This window comes from Hyla sarda, chromosome 3 (assembly GCF_029499605.1).
Source record: "Hyla sarda isolate aHylSar1 chromosome 3, aHylSar1.hap1, whole genome shotgun sequence".
NCBI classification, from domain to species: Eukaryota; Metazoa; Chordata; class Amphibia; order Anura; family Hylidae; genus Hyla; species Hyla sarda.
Genome location: NC_079191.1, coordinates 175,989,526 through 176,003,209, shown reverse-complemented (window position 1 = coordinate 176,003,209; position 13,684 = coordinate 175,989,526). Strand labels below are relative to the sequence as shown.

Genomic DNA, 13,684 nt, shown 5'->3' with positions numbered 1-13,684 from the left:
CCTGCTAGGAGCTAATTGGGTCTCAACAGTCTGGAGGGGCAAGCTGTGCATAACTAGCTTGCCCCCTGACTGGTGAGCAGTTAAGGGGTTAAGAAATGTACAGGCAAGGTTTTTTAGCCCCCTCCCCCGCCTGTAAAACTTGCCAGTGGCTACAGTGGTATGTCCCATGGGTAGGGGGGAAGGAGTGCACCAATCAGGGGTTTAATAGTTTCCCGGGCTTTCAGGGGCCTTCCCCTGGGTATTTATAGCTGTGGTGCCTCCCTTCCCCCCTCAATCTGCCCAGGACCCGGAGTTTTGCCCTCCCTCCCTCCCTTTTTGTATCTCTGTTTATTGTAAGTCACAGCTTGGCGGTAAGAAGACGGTGAAAGCGGGGTCAACCCGGGGTAGACCTCCACACAGGACAGTGTGGCAGCACCTCTCGGGTTGGCAAGAAGCCAATCGGTGTCTTTGTTACAGATAAATTGTTATTTATATAAGTAATTTTATAAATAAAGCTGTGGCCGATTCCCACCCACGGAAAAGTTGAATTGTTGTTGTGTCAGTTATTATTTAATTATTGTAGTAAGGGGGAGGGGTAGTTATAGCCTGCTAGGAGCTAATTGGGTCTCAACAGTCCTGTCAGCCAGGTATGTACTAAAATCACCTTATGGTGGATAACCCTTTTAAGTACAATGGCCCTCATTTACTATTGCAAACCCCACATGTTTTGTCGGGTTGTGCGCCAGATTCTGTCGCATTGCGCCAGAAATTCTGTCTGCGCCAGATTCTGCACCAGGATTTGCGCCAGAATTTAAAAAAACCCAACTAACTCTCCATTTTGCTAAGAAAACCTGAAAAAGGAGCGTGGTCACCAGGGAAAGGAGGCGTGGTCTCCAAAAAGGGGAGTGTTCCCAACATTTTCTCAAAAACTCAACATATCTACTAAGGTTTCCACATAAAATTTGGTGGATTTCAGCTGAGGAAAACCCAACAGATCAGAGCATGTGTAAGAAAAGCAAAGTGTAGGGAAAGTGGAAAATGTAGGGAAACCTTAGTAAATACCGTGGAAAATAAATTGTAGGGAATTAAAACCCACAAAGAAACCTACACAACACTCTTGGTAAATGAGGGCCAATGTGTACAAAAAAAACAGACTCACCTTAGTCAAGTAAAAACATCCCAAAGTTACACCACATAAAATGACACGTAAGATCAGGAAAAACTGGACTGTGTCCTGAAAGATAAAATAGGCCACGTCTGTAAAGGGGAACTTTAGCCATAGCATTATGGGCACCAGCACCATACTAATTTTAAAGGCCGAAATATCCCTTTAACCCCTTAAGGACCCAGCCAATTTTCACTGTAGGACCCGGACATTTTTTGCACATCTAACCACTGTCACTTTAAACATTAATAGCTCTGGGATGCTTTTACCTTTCATTCTGATTCCAAGATTGTTTTTTGTGACATATTCTACTTTATGTTAGTGGTAAAACTTCATCGATACTTGCATCGTTTCTTGGTGAAAAATTCCAAAATTTCATGAAAAAATTGAAAATGTTGCATTTTTTTAACTTTGAAGCTCTCTGCTTATAAGGAAAATGAATATTCCAAATAAATTATATATTGATTCACATATACAACATGTCTACTTTATGATTGCATCATAATGTTGACATGTTTTTACTTTTGGAAGAGATCAGAGGGCTTCAAAGTTCAGCAGCAATTTTCCAATTTTTCACAACATTTTCAAAATCAAAATTTTTCAGGGGCCAGTTCTGTTTTGAAGTGGATTAGAAGGGCCTTCATATTAGAAATGCCCCACAAATGACCCCATTATAAAAACTGCACCCCTCAAAGTATTCAAAATTACATTCAAAAGGTTTGTTAACCCTTTAGGTGTTTCACAGGAATAGCAGCAAATTGAAGGAGAAAATTCAAAATCTTCATTTTTTACACTGGCATGTTCTTGTAGACCCAGTTTGAATTTTTACAAGGGGTAAAAGGAGAGAAATCTTCCTAAAATGTGTAACCCAATTTCTCTCGAGTAAGGAAATATCTCATATGTGTATGTCAAGTGTACGGCGGGCGCAGTAGAGGGCTCAGAAGGGAAGGAGCGACAATGGGATTTTGGAGAGTGAGTTTTTCTGAAATGGTTTTTGTGTGGCACGTCGCATTTAGGAAGCCCCTATGGTGCCAGAACAGCAAAAAAAAAAAACACATGGCATACTATTTTGGAAACTACACCCGTAACAAGGGGTCCAGTGAGCCTTAACATCCCACAGGTGCTTCACGACTTTATGTTAAAGTTGGATGTGTTAATGATTTATTTATTTTTTTCCACTAAAATGCTAGTTTTCCCCCAAATTTTTAATTTTTACAAGGGATAATAGGACAAAATGTCCCCCAAAATTTGTAACCCCATCTTTTCTGAGTATGGAAATATCCCAAGTGTGAACGTCAAGTGCTCTGCTGGCACACTACAATGCTCAGAAGGAAAGGGGTCACATTTGGCTTTTGAAAAGCGAATTTTGCTGAAATGGTTTTTTGAGGGCATGTCGCATTTAGGAAGCCCCTATGGTGCCAGAACAGCAGAAAATCTCTACATGGCATACTATTTTAGAAACGACACCCCTCAAGGAACACAACAAGGGGTACAGTGAGCCTTAAAACCTCACAGGTGTTTGACGACTTTTTGCTAAAGTCGGATGTGTAAATGAAAAAAAAAAATGGGTAATAGGAGAAAATGACCCCCAAAATTTGTAACCCCATTTCTTCTGAGTATGGAAATACCCAATGTGTGGATGTCAAGTGCTCTGCTGGCACACTACAATGCTCAGAAGAGGAGGAGCACCGTTGAGCTTTTGAAGACAGAATTTGGTTGGAATAGAAGTCGTGGGCCATGTGCATTTACAGAGCCCCCCCCCCCCCCCCCCCGTGGTGCCAGAACAGTGGACCCCCCCACGTTACCCCATTTTGGAAACTACACCCTTCACAGAATTTAATAAGGGGTGCAGTGAGTATTTACACCCCACTGGCGTTTGACAGATCTTTGGAACAGTGGGCTGTGCAAATGAAAAATTACATTTTTCATTTTCACTGACCACTGTTCCAAAAATCTGTCAGACCCCTGAGGGGCGTAAATGCTCACTGTACCCCTTATTACATTGCGTGAGGGGTGTAGTTTCCAAAATGGGGTCACGTGTGGGTATTTATTTTTTTGCGTTTATGGCAGAACCGCTGTAAAATCAGCCACCCCTGTGCAAATCAACAATTTAGGCCTCAAATGTACATGGTGCGCTCTCATTCCTGAGCCTTGTTATGCGCCCGCAGAGCATTTTGCGCCCACATATGGGGTATTTCTGTACTCAGGAGAAATTGCGTTACAAATTTTGGGGGTATTTTTTTCCTTTTAACACTTGTGAAAATAAAAAGTAAAGGACAACACCAGCATGTTAGTGTAAAATTAAAAAATTTTTTACACTGACAGGCTGGTGTAGCCCCCAACTTTTCCTTTTCATAAGGGGTAAAAGGAACAGAGATAAACAGAGAGTTTAGAGATACCCCATATGTGGCCCTAAACTGTTTCCTTGAAATACGACAGGGCTCTGAAGTGAGAGAGCACCATGCGCATTTGAGGACTAAATTAGGGATTGCATAGGGGTGGACATAGGGGTATTCTACGCCAGTGATTCAAAAACAGGGTGTCTCCAGCTGTTTCTAAACTCCCAGCATGCCTGGACAGTCAGTGGCTGTCCAGAAATGCTGGGAGTTGTTGTTTTGCAACAGCTGAAGGCTCCGTTTTGGAAACACTGCCGTACAATACGTTTTTCATTTTTATTGGGGGGGGGGGGACAGTGTAAGGGGGTGTTTATGTAGTGTTTTACCCTTTATTATGTGTTAGTGTAGTGTAGTGTAGTATTTTTAGGGTACATTCACACGGGCGCAGGTTTACAGTGAGCTTCCAGCTAGAAATTTGCGCTGCGGCGGAAAATTTGCCGCAGCTCATACTTGAAGCAGGAAACTTACTGTAAACCTGTCCGTGTAAATGTACCCTGTACGTTCACATGGGGGGGGGGCAAACCTCCAGCTGTTTCAAAACTACAACTCCCAGCATGCACTGACAGACCGTGCATGCTGGGAGTTGTAGTTTTGCAACAGCTGGAGGCACACTGGTTAGAAAACCTTCAGTTAGGTTCTGTTACCTAACTCAGTATTTTCCAACCAGTGTGCCTATAGCTGTTGCAAAACTACAACTCCCAGCATGTACTGATCGCCGAAGGGCATGCTGGGAGATCTAGTTATGCAACAGCTAGAGGTACGCAACTACTTTTCCGAGCATGCCGAGACAGTTTCGGCATGCTGGGATTTGCAGTTTTGCAACATCTGGAGGGCTACAGATAGAGACCACTGCACTGTGATCTCCAAACTGTGGCCCTCCAGATGTTGCAAAACTACAATCCCAGCATGCACAGACAGCAAACTGCTGTGTGGGCATGCTAGGAGTTGTAGTTTTGCAAATTCTAGAGTGCTACAGTATAGAGATCACTGTGCAGTGGTCTCTAAACTGTAGACCTCCAGCTGTTGCAAAACTGCAAATCCCAGCATGCCCAGCAGCTGTCTGGGCATGCTGGGAGTTGTAGTTTTTGCAACATCTGGAGGGCTACAGTCTCAGACTGTAGCCCTCGAGATGTTGCTAGGCAACTTACCGGCTTCCGTCGGATCCAGGGAGCCGTCCTCTTCTGCCGCACGACATCGCCGCCCGTACCATTCACCGCCGCCGATCCAGTCCCGCAGCTTCCCACCGACGGGTAAGTGGATCTTCGGCATTCGGTCTCCTTCGGTTCCCCGTTCTGCCCCGCCTATTGTGGGGAAAACTAAAGTAAAACCCCCCCCACCGCCCCCAATCTGCTATTGGTGTCGCGTCTAGACCACCAATAGCAGAGATAGAAGGGGTGGCACCTCTGCCACCTCACTCCTATCACTACAGGGGGATCGTAGGTGTCTTAGACAACCGCGATCCCCCTTATATTCCGGGTCACCGGGTCACCATAGACCCGTATGACCCAGTATCGGCGCAAATCGCAAGTGTGAATTCACTTGCGATATGCACCGATTGCCGACATGGGGGGGTCTGATGACCCCCTGGGCATTTGCACGGGGTGCCTGCTGATCGATATCAGCAGTCACCCCAGTCCGGTCCCAGTCCGGTCCCCTCCCGGCACGCGGCTGGGACCGAAATTCCCACAGGCGTACAGGTACGCCCTGGGTCCTTAAGACCCAGGTACAGAAGGCGTATCCATACGCCCTAGGTCCTGTACGGGTTAAGGGTTTAAAATGCTTTAGGGTTTATTTACAATTTTACATGTGTGGCATAGCGCTTGGGATCAGAGGATTATCATATAAGTAAAGAGAGTAACTATACAGAGGGAAGAAATAATATTTTACATCAGATTGTTTGTATGCCTTATCATGAGCAACATGTTGTAATTCTTCTATAAAGAATCTCTTGAAGGCCAAACCAAACATTTTGTAAGACAAATTGTTTCAACTATAAATTTCCATACTTGGAAATATTGTCAAGCAAACGGTTTTGTGCAGGATTGGAAAGAAATCATGTATTATGTAGGATACAGAGAGATACATTTCCAACATTTATAAGTTATCTGGGCCTTTTCTTTTACTTATCAGCATATTTTGATCTACTTTGAAAAAGACTATCTAATAAATACACCCCCTTTCCATATGCCTTTTTTATATGGACATTATAGAGGGCATCCTTCGATTGGGACACAGCTCTATTAGCCAGAGTACTATCAAGGATATTTAGAGACTGGATCTTAAAATGTGGTTGTCTTTATAACAACACAATCTTTAAGGTATAAATATAAATAAACCATGCTATCAACTTAAAGGAGATGACTTTTCTAGCTAGAGTTTGTGATAACGAATGTATCCTATTGTTTTTCTAAATCATTATACTTGATGGCCGAGTTTAACTGAAGAGACAACTCAAGGTCCACCTATTGTGAGATATTTCACTTTCATGCTAAAATTCACGTAAAACCACAAATACTGTATTATTGTTCTAGATTATTTCCTGTTTCAATATTCTTATTGGGGAGATAAGTAGAGAACACTACAAATGCTGCAAAAGTAGTACAAAGAAAAAGAAGATAAGTTGTCCATAGTACTCAATCATATTTCAGTTTTCAATTTTCATCAGCTCTTAAAAGCAGAAACCTCATTATTTCGTATAATAATGCAGCTGTTTATAATTATCCGAAAGTGCTTTGAAGTTTGAAAGGAAGTTCCATCTACAGTTAAAAAATGTTTTCTACCTGTGTCCTCAGTACACTTTTGGAGTAGTTAAAGGGGTTGTCCAGGAATCGAAAAAACAGACATAATTTTCTTTCAAAGCCCGCTCCCTGTCTGTCTCCACTTTGGGTGTGCTATTATAACTTGACTCCATTCACTTCAATGGAACTGAGATGCAGAACCACACCCAACCTGGAGAAAGAAGGGAGCTTTCTTTTAAATAAATTATCTGTTTTTCGATTCCTGGATAACCCCTTTAAAGGGGTACTCCTCCGCGATGTCCTGTCTTGGCAGGTAAAAGGCTAAGCTGCAGGGTGACGTACTGAGCCACGGCACCTGGAAGAAGGCCATTAACACCCCACAGGGGACATTGTGATAAGGAAGCAACCAGGAACAAGACCACAATGGAAGATAAAAGCAGCAAAACTGGGGCACCAAGGGAGCGGCAGGAGGTAAGTCGAAGTTATTGTTTTATATGCCGGAAGCCTGGGGACAATTCTGCCACTTATATTTCTATACTACTGATATTTATAGAACTGTTGTAATGGGGGGGAAAAAATCACTTTTTTCAAATTGTTTCCTATTAAAGGGGTACTCCTATCCAAAGCATAGGGGATAAGATGCCTGATCGCGGGGGTCCCGCTGCTTTGATCCCGTGATCTTGCACACTGCACCGTGTTAGAATCAGTCCCCGGAGTGTGTTCACTCCGGGTCTGATTACTGGCAATCACGGGGATGGAGCATTGTGATGTCATGGCTCCGCCCCCGTGTGACATCACGCTCTGCCCCCTCAATGCAAACCTATAGGAGGGGGCGTGACAGATGTCACGCCCCCTCCCATAGGCTTGCATTGAGGGGGTGGAGCCGTGACGTCACAATGCTCCATCCCAGTGATCGCCAGTAATCAGACCCAGAGCGAACACGCTCCGGGGACTGATTCTAACGGGGTGCAGCGTGCATATTTTTATTATAAATACTTTTGTCACACAAACATATAAAAAGTCACTTATGCAATGCAAACATATAAAACATTTAGATTGGTTGGGATCTCAGTGCTGAGTCCCCACCAACTTCTAGATGGAGCCTTGGTAAAGAGCAGGGCTGTGTGCTTCATTCCTCTGTTCGGTGCTCAATAAGTCTCATTGCAGGATTCAAGCTACATAAACTTATAATAGAGCTGGACTGAGCGCTTCTTCCAGCTATATCTAGAGATTGGTGGGGTCTTATTACTGAGACCCAGAAATAAGAAGCAAACAAAAAAACTATGCATTAAATTTTTGTGCTTTTATTGTGATATCTCTCATTCACTTTAAAGGGGTACTCCTGCGCTAAGACATCTTATCACCTATCCAAAGGATAGGGGATAAGATGCCTGATCGCGGGGGTCCACCGCTGGTTTACCAAGGCTCCATCTAGAAGTTGGTGGGGACTCAGCACTGAGATCCCAACCAATCTAAATGTTTTATATGTTTGCATTGCATAAGTGACTTTTTATATGTTTGTGTGACAAAAGTATTTATAATAAAATACTGCTAAAACACATATCATGAAAAGTTATTTCTGAACATATCCTTAGACTGGGAGGTTACAATTCCTATAGCTAAAGACTATTATAGCTTATAATAGCTGACAGACTATTCTGTGTAATTCCACCCTCCACCTCTCTCTTTTCTCTGATGTAATTCCTTTTTTGTGATGGTTGAATGTATATAATAATAATGTGATCACTGATCTTCAAGGAACATTCATATTTAATTATATTTCATATTATAAATAAATTATAAGTAACCATTTCTTGGTAGAAATAACCTTTTTACTGTTGAATGACCTTAAAATAGTACATACCACATCCATGTTAAATAAAAGTACATAAATATATATATATATATATATATATATATGTAAATGAATTCTATATTGATATTAATCCATTTCTTCCTATCCAGTGATACATATTGAATAGATATTCAATGACGTGAATAGTAAACTTTAATAAAAAGTTAATTCAGGTAGAAGACAGACATGGTCGCACATCTACAATCTTGTATAATGATCTAATTGCTTCTCAGCATAATTTCAAAAACTAACAGGTTGTTAGTATATATGTTTTGATCATAAAAGTACAAGCCCACTCGCCACGTCAAGGCCACCTATTTAGAGTGGGTCCCTAACGTCCCTAGCATAAAATGGTGTAGCACTGGGCGGCGACCACCACCGCCGCGACACCAGTGCCCACAGGGGGAACGACCCACTGGGGGAATGACCCACTTTATTAAAAAGTTGGCTAACCCCACCAATTATGGTGGTACCAGTCAAATCTTTAATGTGTTTGGGTGGCTCCTGACTCTCTCCCAACAGATAATATTTGCAAAAGAATAGGATCGGGCATATTGGACTTTAACTGCCCAACACATTTGTTTTTTCAAATAAGTGACCGCCAGAGATATCTAGCAGCTGTTTACCTCTTCTTCCCCAATCCTTATCAGCCGAGCCAAACATTCATGTGTACGAGGTAAAAGGTAGAGAGAAAACTATTAATTTGGCTGCTGGATATTGAAGGTGTATGAGTGCCTTAACAACTACTGTATGCTTTATTGAGATTCGTAGAATATTTACTCTGTGTAATATGGGCATAGGCAGACTGTAAAAGCAGATCTGTCATGGCAGGACCCGAGGCCTTCAGAAGGCCTGACAACAGATTAGATCACATTGACCACATCTCCTTATACCCCCAATGATGAGGAATAAACCAGTTTAAATGCCGCACTGCAGTGGTAAAATGTGGTCCTGGTGTGGAGGTATTATTTCATATTTTTTTAACCCCACTCCTTAAATAATTCTGCATGTGCCCCTGGTGAGCAGCGATGCATACACTTGCATAATAATTGACCTTGCCTTGGTTGCTATGCCACTGCCATGTGTTCAAATTCTTTTCCTTAGAAATATCCTTGGAAGACCCTAAAGAGAAAAATCTGAACACTGTTCTGAAGAAAGTGACCTCTAGCAAGAACTTGCCCCTAAAACATTCTGCCTATACATCAGACACACCAAGCAGATGGGATGATATTCCAACAAAATATGGTTATGATATGACAATAAATCAAATCAGTCACATAAGAAAGCAGAGGGTCACGAAAATAGGGCAAGGACCTCAATCATATTGAGACGACAAGAAAAGGACAGGGAGTCATTAATAACGGATTATGATAAACAATAATTCATGATATTAAATTGTCCCTGTCTAAAGATATAGAGAATGGTGTTCTTGCACATTGATGTTGTTAGGCATATTTCTCTAGAATCCTAAGACTTAAAGCAGAAAGAAAAAGCTAAAGAACGAACGTATGAGAGGAAACAAGGCCAAACAGTTTTTTGTGACTTGCAAGGATTTATCTTGGATCTATCATTTCAAGTCCCAAAAACAAATGGACCTTAACAAAATAATCACACAGTTCATAAGAAATAGAAATCGCTGGGCACAGCTGCAAAGGCAAAATGTACTCACGATCCTGCAGCAAAGCTTACACGGAGACAGGTCTAGCAAGTGATATCATTGTCCGGTGCTCTGAGTACAGATACAGTCCAAGGAACAGCAGCATAGGAGAGAGCATAGCAAGGCAGGGGAGATGAGGCAAGGGAACAAAGAAGCACTAGGATATGACAGCCGTGTCATACGGGCAAGGTACTTCTTCTGATCACCTCTAATGGACTTACTCAGCAGGTGTGTTTAAAAAAGGTACCTGTATAAAAATGTGTCTGCCGAGTCAGTCCATAGGAGGTGATCAAAAGAAGTACCTTGCCGGTACAAAACAGCTGTCATCCCCGTGTGCTCCTTTGTTTGCTTGTCTCGCCTGCCCTGCCTAGCTATGCTGTAATTTCCGTTGGATATCAGAGTACCAGTGCACCCAGTCTCCTTTGTTGGGTGACACGGAACCTATTTTATGATGAAAAAAGGCATGAAAACGGAACAAACATTTATTGGTTTGATAGCCACAAAGAAGAGAAAAAATCTGGCACTGTCACTTAATTGTAACTGTGGTGAAGTTTAGTAATTGTAATTAGTGAGTCTGGGCTTCTATGGGTGGTGCTGCACGCTACAAGGGTATGCATGGAAAATGTGATCACAAAGAGATAAGCGGAGCAACTCACCCATTAGTAGAAAACTTGTGGCTGCAGATGTGTCACTTTGCATGCATTCGATAATCAGGTCAAGACCAGAGCGGGGAGGCGGAGGATGTTACGGGGGATTCATGCACGGGCCACAGCCGTATCGCAACGTTTGGTGCTTCGTCAGGCCCCTGCGACTGGCCCGATATTTACGTCCTTCTCCGGCTCCCACGATAGACGGCGGAGGATGTAAATATACGTCCTTCGTTGTTAACGAAGTAGTCCAGTGGTGAACCCAGTGGTGAACAACTTATCCCCTATCCTAAGGATAGGGGATAAGTTTGAGATCGGGGGGGTCCGACCGCTTGGGCCCCCTGCGATCTCCTGTACAGAGCCCCGACAGCCCGCGGGAAGGGGGCGTGTCGACCTCCGCACGAAGAGGCAGCCGACACGCCCCCTCAATACAACTCTATGGCAGAGCCGAAGCACTGCCTTCGGCAATCTCTGGCTCTGCTATAGAGATGTATTGAGGGGGCGTGTCGGCCGCCGCTTCGTGCACCCGCTATCTGGCCGGAGAGCCTGGACCCCGTACAGAGAGGGGATAGGGATAGGATAGGGGATAAGTTTTTCACCACTGGACTACCCCTTTAAGGGGTTAAAGCCAAAACAAGTATTGCATACAGTCTTGGTTTTGGTGTTAAAATACTGATGCAGAATTCTGACCGAATCTACAATGTGTGAACAAAGTCGAAGGGAAATTTTGTATGGAATTTATGAAAAGATACATAGCTCCACAGGCAGATAGTCATATGGTAGAAAGGACTGTGATCAATGTTGTGGTATGACTGCAATCTAGAAAATCATCATCGGCTAATATTATGTTTATGCTTTAAGTAACAAAGAAGGCACGAAAAATGCAATCTGCCATCTATGCACACTGCAAAAATATTGTAGCGCTGATATATTACTAGAAAAAGAAAGTGACACATTTATTTTAGCCAATGCTATGTCTATAAAGTGCTTATGGTCATTTTTGCTGGTAACATTCCAGTGTCAACAATTGAACATTCAGCAGTAATAACCTATTTCGCTTCTTTTTCTTCAGTCCTGCCAGGCAAGGAAACTTTATGTGAAAACAGAAATGAGCTGTGAGATATGTGTGCAGCTGGCATACAGTTTACAAGTAACGGAGGAACAATCACAATATCGCAGACAGGCTGGAACACTTACTGTATATGTTTTCTTTACTTCCAGGGTCACTGAACTCGGGTAGTAAAATACCAGGCTATAAGTAAGATGGAGGCACTAAGACTTGCATCTGTGGGTAGCAATCAGGACAGTGTGGAGTATAGGGAGCAGGCTGTGTTGATTACCTAAATTAACTGTTTCCTGTTGCTTAAACTACATTAGCATAAATAAGTAGTGCAAGCAAATATAAGAAACTTAGCTGACTTCTTTCTTCACTTATTAGGCTTCTATCATGCACTGCCCTCCCTAGTAAAATCCACCTTGAGAGGGTCACTGAATGTTGTGGTTACAGCTGCCCATAGAAATCTATACAGAGGCGTGGGGGAGTAACTGAAAAGAAAGAAAAGAAAGAAGCAAACACAGTAAGTGTTTTATTGCACGCCCAGGCCTATCCACAGAATAGGGGATAAGTAGTTGATCGCATGGGGTACAGTACAAAAGCAGGGACCCCCGTGATCTCTGGGACAGGACCCCAGCTCTCTCAGCGAGGAGAGTGTGTCGTCTATTGGTAGACGGCACGCCCTCCATTTATTTCTATCAGAGCGCTGATGATGCCCGAGTTCTGTACTCAAGTCTTTTTGCCCTGCCATTGAAATGAAAGGTGTTGTAAAGCCTGCGGCACATGCTCCTTACTGAGTGCTGTTCCCATCCTGGTGATCGCAGGGGGGTCCCAGCGCTCAACCCAACCCCCCCCCCCCCCCCGCGATCAGCTACTTATCCCCTATCCTGTGGAAAGGGAATATGTTTATTTTTGCAGATTTCTCCTTTATTTGAAGCTTAGACTTCTCAATAATGTTCTTTAATGTCCTCTATACTGTGATGCTTCTGAGAATGTATCCAGTGTATGGGAGAAATCATGTTAAATGCAATATATAAGGTATATGATGACCAGAAATAATATTCATGTTGGGCCAGAAAGGTTATCCTGAAAAGCTGCCTGAAATGACAGGTACACTTCAACGGGCTCCTTAAAGATGGTGAGGTTATGGAGACATATCATATTTCTGGTATAGTTTTTTAAATTTAATTTGAATCCTGCTTAAACCATATTTAAATATCAGGTTTTCTTTAAAAAACTAGAAAAAAAATGCAGCCCAATGTAAGAAGTCTCCACTTTCCTCCACAGATAAAGTAAATGCCTGGATATCACAAGGATATCACAACTTATCAGCAATATCCCAAAATATAGTACTGTAATACTGTGTGGTACAATTCTCAGAATTGAACAGATCCCAGGCTGAAGAATCCTCAGCAGTTGTACTGGAATACTCCTCTACAGTAGGCGTCACACTGCTATAAAGTCCAAGATCAAAAAACACAAGATTTAATGTCACAATTTATAAAATAAAAACAAGCAGAGTGGCATGCCATGTAGGAGCTCAAACCACAAGGCTTTTTAAGGTAGTTTCATTTAATTTTACATCTTATTCCTTGCCTGCTCTACTAGATTCAATTTGTACATTTAGGATATTCATTGCTTTAACAGATTTTTATAAAGTTTTCTTTGTAAACTCTGCACTACCATTTGATAAGAACAGTCCCATTTCTTTTTTTGCCCAGGAAAGCTCTTTCTCATATTAAAGCTGGTAATAAAGATACGTATTAGAAGAAATATGATCAATCTGTCTTACATTAGATCTGACCTTTGTAGTGTCTCAGTGTTCCATCTAACATCCCTAAAGATGGATGTGAGAAAACTTTCTGGAAACTACATGATATTGGGGGGGGGGGGGTGTATTTGTGCATTGCACTACAATTATAGAAGACACAAGAGTGTAAGGGTTACAATGTGCATATAATAAGGCCAGATGAATAAGGCCTTGGTCAGGTGATGCTCCCTAAGCCTATGGCTGTGTGAATAGTCCTTAGTCCATCCTCCTCTCCCAGGAGAAGACATGGGCCCATGTCTGTTAGTTCCAGTCTGGTCCAGACCAGCAAACGTTCAACATCTTCTAGTTCTGTTCTTGCTAGAAATACCTCCACCAAGTTTAAAGTGTTATTTTTAAATATAAATCTGTTCTACAAGCAAGAT

The 13,684-nt window shown here is 42.5% G+C and overlaps 1 long non-coding RNA gene across 2 annotated transcripts in view; it reads left to right on the top strand.

The window, feature by feature from the left end:
* Positions 1-13,206, top strand: part of LOC130361899 (uncharacterized) — a 105,210-nt gene extending 92,004 nt beyond the window's left edge. For both annotated transcript variants that reach the window (XR_008891196.1, XR_008891195.1), the window contains 2 exons: positions 11,876-12,014; positions 12,779-13,206. This is a non-coding gene — a long non-coding RNA (uncharacterized LOC130361899). The remainder of the gene's footprint in view (positions 1-11,875; positions 12,015-12,778) is intronic.
* The last annotated feature ends 478 nt before the right edge of the window (positions 13,207-13,684 follow it).